Source organism: Phalacrocorax aristotelis, chromosome 3 (genome assembly GCF_949628215.1).
Source record: "Phalacrocorax aristotelis chromosome 3, bGulAri2.1, whole genome shotgun sequence".
Classification (NCBI taxonomy): Eukaryota; Metazoa; Chordata; class Aves; order Suliformes; family Phalacrocoracidae; genus Phalacrocorax; species Phalacrocorax aristotelis.
In genome coordinates, this window is record NC_134278.1 from 71,292,603 (window position 1) to 71,298,606 (window position 6,004).

Sequence of the window (6,004 nt, forward strand, 5' to 3'; positions counted from 1 at the left end):
GCTCTCTGGGGTGTTGTGAAATAGGAAGCAGAGCCCTACGCGCTGTTGAGGTGCAGCCCAGGTCGGCTTGTGAGGAACCAGTTGAGCCTCCTTTTGGCCGGAGGCAAGCGGCGAGCGGCAGCGGAGAGCACTAGGTGGTGCAGTCACACCGGCGCAGGCGTCCCGGCTCACTGCCCGGCAGCCCTCCGCGGGGGCGGGGGCGGGAGCGGGAGCTGCGCACCCCGGAGAGCACTTCTGTCCCAGCACTCCTGTCCGAGGGGGCCCTGGAAGGCCGAAGGGGCGGGAAGGTCTCTCGCAGCCCTGCCTTGCAGGAGCCTTGCCCCGGAGAGCGAAGCCGTTTGCACGGTGGGCCGCAGCACGCCCAGAAGCACCAAGTCCCGAGGCTTGCGGTAGCAGGTACACGGGGGGGGACCTTTTCGCGCCTTCAATGACAAGGGAACGTGTCATTTTAAATATTAATACATATGGTTTTACACAATGCATATACATATAAAAATAGTATCGCATCTGCCGCTCAGGACTGACCAAGACCATTTCCCCTCAAAAGGAGTTGACTCCAAACTGGGTCGATTTCGTGGTGGCATAGTTAGTCAGCCCCTTCAAGTGCAGCCCTGGATGAGGACAAGTGCGTGGCTTTGGGCAGCCCTGTACACTGACACTGGTCACCAGCCTCTGGGCTGGTGTTAAACTGCCAGCGCGCGCTTCCCGTCCCGGCACAGCAGGTCTTTCCTGAGTGCCCTGCAAGAGAGAGCCTGGCAAATGGGGAGGGCCATGCACAGCGGGTCAGGTCCTTCCACCCCAACAGCAGTACTTGGAGGGCGTGAAGGGAAATCCTCACGCAAAGCATGGGATTTGCATGTGCTGATGAGGACAGGAAGGTGATGCCCCCTCACCAAACCACCAGTCACTGGCACACAGGCCTCCACACCCAGACATGTACACAGAATACAGAGTCATAATTGTTCCATAGTAATCTTATTCTTTGATGTGACTGCATTCCTATGCAGAACTTTTTTTTTTTTTAAAAAAATAATCTCATTTTGAGGCATACACGAGGCATCTTTGGCAGTATGGATAAAGAGGCCCAGGACAAGTCCCGGTTTGCATACATGAACTGAAAAAGAACCTTTAGAGAAACTTCACCCTTGTTTGCTGAGTTTATTAAAGATCAACGTTTTCCTGCCCTACTTACTATTTTTCAATAAAGCTGTAGTACAATCTGCATTTAAAATAAAAAATCCCTACCACAGTGTCGTGGTTCAGCCTCAGCTGGCAACTGAACACCACACAGCCGCTCGCTCACTCCCCTCCACCCCTGTGGGATAGGGAAGAGAATCGGAAGAGCAAAAGAACTTGTGGGTTGAGATAAGCACAGTTTAATAATTACAATAAAATAATAATTACAATAATAATTATTGTTATTATAATGACAATAATGTTACTATAATAAAATGGAAAAGGAAGGGGAAGAAAAAAAAAAAGGAAAAAAACAGAGAAACACGAACGATACAGCCGCTCACCACCTGCTGACCGACACGGCCCGTCCCCGAGCCGTGATGCTGCCTCCCTGCCCTGGCCAGCCCCTCCCAGGTAACATACTGGGTATGACGTTACATGATATGGAATATGTCTTCGGTCAGTTTGAATCCGCTCTTTTAGCTGTGCCCCCTCCCCTCCCAGCTTCTTGTGCACCCGGCAGAGCACGGGAAGCTGGAAATGTCCTTGACCAGTACAAGCACTGCCCAGCAACAGCCAAAACATCTGTGTGTTATCTCAACATTTTTTTCCATGCTAAGTTCAAAGCACAGCACTATACCAGCTAGAGTGAAGAAAATTAACTCTATCCCAACTAAAACCATAACACACAGATATGACTTGAAGGGTCTACGTGTTGCTGTGCACTGCTCTCCTGTCATGTATGAGGTCTGCTTTCATAAGGAACACATTCTCAGTCAGGGTCACAGCGTGTGTGGGTGCAGGGACGTTTCCCCTCCTAGTGCTGGGTCTCTGAGGAGGCTCGTGGGCTTGCCCCACCCAAAACTGGCTACTGGCGTGGGTAGCAGAAATTGAGTCCCTCCAGTTGGCTTAGTAACACCACAATTTTCCTTTAAACTCGGCTGAGTGGAGCAACATATGATCTTTACCACAGCCCAGAGTGATACTGAGGCCAGAGTGTAGGTGCCCTGGGGAGTACCCATGGGTAAAGCTGTGTCCCAGAGCAAAGGGACACAATGTCACCCGTCTTCCCTGAGCTCCACCTGCAGCAAGCGAAACAAAAGTAAAAATCAGCCAAAGGAATCAGCTGAAATCTGGAATCAGCTTTCATCTGTAAGCAGAGCTGTGCCACGCAGAGTATACAGCTGAGGTGTGGTGAAACAGCAGCTCAGACAAAACGGGGGAGGGGGGGAATGAAAACAACTGAATGGTTGCTCAGCAAGCAGCAACCTAAGCTGTTACCATGCCTCTGAGGACACCACCTTTCCTGTTTTGGGGTGAGGTTTCGTGTTTTGTTTTGTTATGTGTTTTTTTTTTGCATTCTGTTAACCATTTCCTCCTAGGAGAGTGGAAACATACAAGGCACATAAGTGACACTGGAGTATTTTATATTTATAGAGGATTTTGACATTGCAGAGGTTCCTGTGGTAACTTTGCAGGGCAGATATGTCACTTGGGCAGCTTGCAATGACTTTCACTATGGGGTCGGAGCATGCCCCCATCTTAGAGCAAGACTGGAAGCAGGGGCTTCTGCCTTTGAATGTCTTTCACAGATGGAATTGAGAACACATGGCTTCTGCTCTGCCAGCCTTGGGGTAGCAGCGCTCTGATGATAGCGCTCCTCCTAGGGCTGGTGCTTTCCTCTTGCCCCTGCTCGCCAGGCAAGAAAAGGTGCTATCAAATGCAGTATAGTTGCCCCAGAGAATGGGGGCACCACCTTCAGTTATCAGTAGCTCCAGGGTCAGAAATGTCTCAGCATGGGATTTGTATCTGTGTCTTAAAGAGAAGAGCGTACTAGGAATTTGGAGACGGTGGTTGTATTGATGTTTTTTTCCCCTTCAGAAACTGTGAGAGGTGGATCCTCTTGTTCCTAAAAGAGTTACTTTCTGCTCCAAAAAACAGTTGTCCCACAGAAAATTAGAAGTTCTCAAGACCTGTATTTGTGTCTCAGCACAAGCCCTAGGTAGACCCGTAAGAATGTCACCTAGTGTTGCAGTGTCATAGAGAACATTTTCCTGCTTCTGATACTCCTGCAAGGGAGGGTGAGGTGGTGGCTCACTCTGCGCCTGGCCACACCCTGCTGATGGGCTCCTCCAGCGTGCTTCCAGGAGCTGAGGTTTTGCACGGTGAGAGGAAACAAAGTGCAGCTGCCGCTGCCAAGAGGATTTATTTGCTGTGTCATGTAGCTGCTGGTAGCGGTACTCGCGTGCAGTGCCACACCTCGGTAGTGATTCTTATGTGAGAAATGAGCACATTTGTTTCCTATTGCTGTCCAGGAACATGATTACACATGGCTCTGAGGACCAAGAAATAGGGATACGATACCCCTGTCACCTAGCACTGATGTCTCTGCCACTAGGCATAAGGGAGAGAGGTCATTTGCAAAAGAGAAACACTCCAGGCCTTAAGCTGTCTCCTGGGTATCGTTGAATTGCTCTGACTGAAGCAGGCAGTTTTGCAGAAGTGCCAGCTTGCAAGCACTATAGAAGAGGGCACGTACTCGGTTTGTCTTTAAAACCTACCAGGCAAGTGGCAAAATCCTTCTTCGATGTCTGATAGGACCAAGAGCATGCATTTCTTGATATCATCCTGCTGTAAGAAATGCATTCAGATTACACAGGCGAGTTGCTCTGGCTACTCAGAAACCCAAGAGAGGCTCTGGGAATAACCTGAGCAAATCAAACACCTGCTGAAGAGACAGTTGGGTCCAGGAAGGAAAATGCCTCTCCAGCTGACTGGGATGTTTGTGGCAAAGGCTTACACTGCAGCCAGCCACCCTGGACCCGTGCTCTCTTAGACTGCAGGTTTGATGCAGAAAAGGCACAACCTGGAACAAGTAATCTAAGCATGACTGGGGGGCCACAGTCTGCCTTCCCAAAGGGTTTTTCACCTTGCGCCAGGGCTGGGGGTTTTGGACAAGGCTCAGCTCTCAACCACGGTGTAGGTTTAGGATTAGAGTTAGGGTTGGGAGAGAAACAGAGCGGGAGCCTCTCACTGGACTGGAGTGGGGCTTAAAGGAGCTGCCGAATGAAGGGGGAGGGTGCAAAAAAGTCTGTGTAACAACTGTTGGAGAGTGCGGCCACAGGATGCTGCCTGTTCAGCTGGAATGACACCAAACGAGTATTTCAAGCATTGCAGCACTAAACAGAACGCGTTTTTCTTCCCCCCCCCTCCTTTCTCTGTCTTTCCTAATTTCAGCTTCAGTTTTCCCTTTCACCTGAGAGCACGTGCAGGAGATGCCCCTGTTTCTGTCCTTGTCTCCTCATAGGAAAGGGGAGCAGGAGGCGGGGGAGTCCTTGCTGCCCCCCGCTGTGAGGCGAGTGAGTTGAGATATCTGCCGGCATCTTTGGTCAGTTGTGCAGACCTTTCCATGGAGGCCACGCGTAGCTGTACTGAGCAGTAAAGGCTTTTTAATGACCATGACAAAAAGGTGGAGTCTTCAGAAGAGCAAGTGTTAGCATCCCTGAATTTGTCCTCATGGACAAAAGCTCCTGGCTCTGCCACAGCCTTGCCAGTTTTTCTCTAATGGCACGTGAATGCTTAGCACATCCAACAGAAAGAAGACAATTTTAAAAGCTTTAACAACAACTTACTCTCTCAAGACCATCTTATTTTCCCAAGCAGTTCTCAGAGACAACAAAGGTCTCGGTTAAGCAAGTGCAGTAAATAGCCTAGGGAGAGACTATACCTATCATCTTTTCTGACTCAGATTTCACTGAACTGCAAAAAGCTTTGGGAGTGAGGCATTCCATACTTACCACGGAAAGAAACATTCATGCTCTTCAGGATTTTCTAAAAGCTTTACTAGAGGGGAAGTGTATTTGCCCTCATGATGACCCCACTGCCCAGTTTTGCACTCTTCCTGCAAAGACATAATCTCTGGTTTCCTATTAAAATTAGGTTTTCTTTTCATAATTGTTTAATAGTAGTCTTATTGTTGTATACGACTGCATTCTTACACAAAATTCCACTGTGATTTGGAGCCCAAAGTGATGGGTTATTTTGTGGATCCAGGCAGCCCCTATTGCTCTAGGCCCCACAATATCCTGTCTCACCCACCTGGATGTGTAGTCAAAAGGGTCACGCAGGACGGATGAGTACCAGTGACTGACACACATTTATGTTTTTCTTTAACAGTTCTGGGGCCTCGTTATGCTGTGGGGTCCATTCCCAGATTGCATTTTTCTTTACTGAGTTATGGAGTGGTCAGACGATTATACTAAATCCTGGAATATGTGCCCTTTGAGATCCTAAAGTCGCTAGCATGGCACGTAACTCCTTTCTTATTCTGGGGCAGGGGTAACCACTGGATTTCTTGTAGTACCTCATCAGGGGCTGTTTTTGTCACACCTATTCACCTGATCCCCCAAAATATTAATTTGTGACTGGAGCCTTGTTTCTGTTCTCCTGGTATCTCTACCCCAGTTGACTGGGTGCGTTGTAGCCAGCGTCCATAGCTTGTTTACAGATTCTGCCAAGTAGCCTCCTCTTAAGACATCACCAATGCGCTGCCCCACAGTGACCTCTTGTGGAAATTTTAATATTTCCAGCTCTTTAGCCAATGTAGCATAAACTACAGGTGTGGTGGGACTATGGTTTAAGCCTTGCAATGGTGAGTAAATGCATACTGGAGTCCCTGCCAGGTGAAAGCAAATGTCATCCTGTCTGCTTCTGGTGCTGGGATCATAAGAACCATATCTTTCACACCAATGGTTGCCATCCATCACTAAGAGGACTGACTATATCAGCTATACTGGGAACGGCCACAGTGAGCAAGCAGTTTGGCAGC